The following is a 333-nucleotide window of genomic DNA, read 5'->3' on the forward strand; positions in this document are numbered from 1 at the left end:
TTTCATATATCCTTTTTATCGCATTACCACACTAAATCTGTAGCACTACATGAATAACCATGAAGATGCTTTTTCAAGGCAAATAATGGCTTTGCAGAATATGGGTTATTAAAACACTTGGTAACTCATGTCCGTGTGTCCTTCTCGTGTAGCGGAGGTAAATGTTACTTGTGTCCGTCATTATACATATCTCTTCTTTCTCTGTGAATTAGCAAACAGCGACGAGAATATTTGAGATTTCGGTAGATTTACTTTCTTGGAAGTATGACCAATAATACCGGACAGAAATCAAGTAATGGGAATGAAAAGCGCTTAAATCTTTATTCACTGGCG

Source organism: Penaeus chinensis, chromosome 2, assembly GCF_019202785.1.
Source record: "Penaeus chinensis breed Huanghai No. 1 chromosome 2, ASM1920278v2, whole genome shotgun sequence".
Taxonomy (NCBI): Eukaryota; Metazoa; Arthropoda; class Malacostraca; order Decapoda; family Penaeidae; genus Penaeus; species Penaeus chinensis.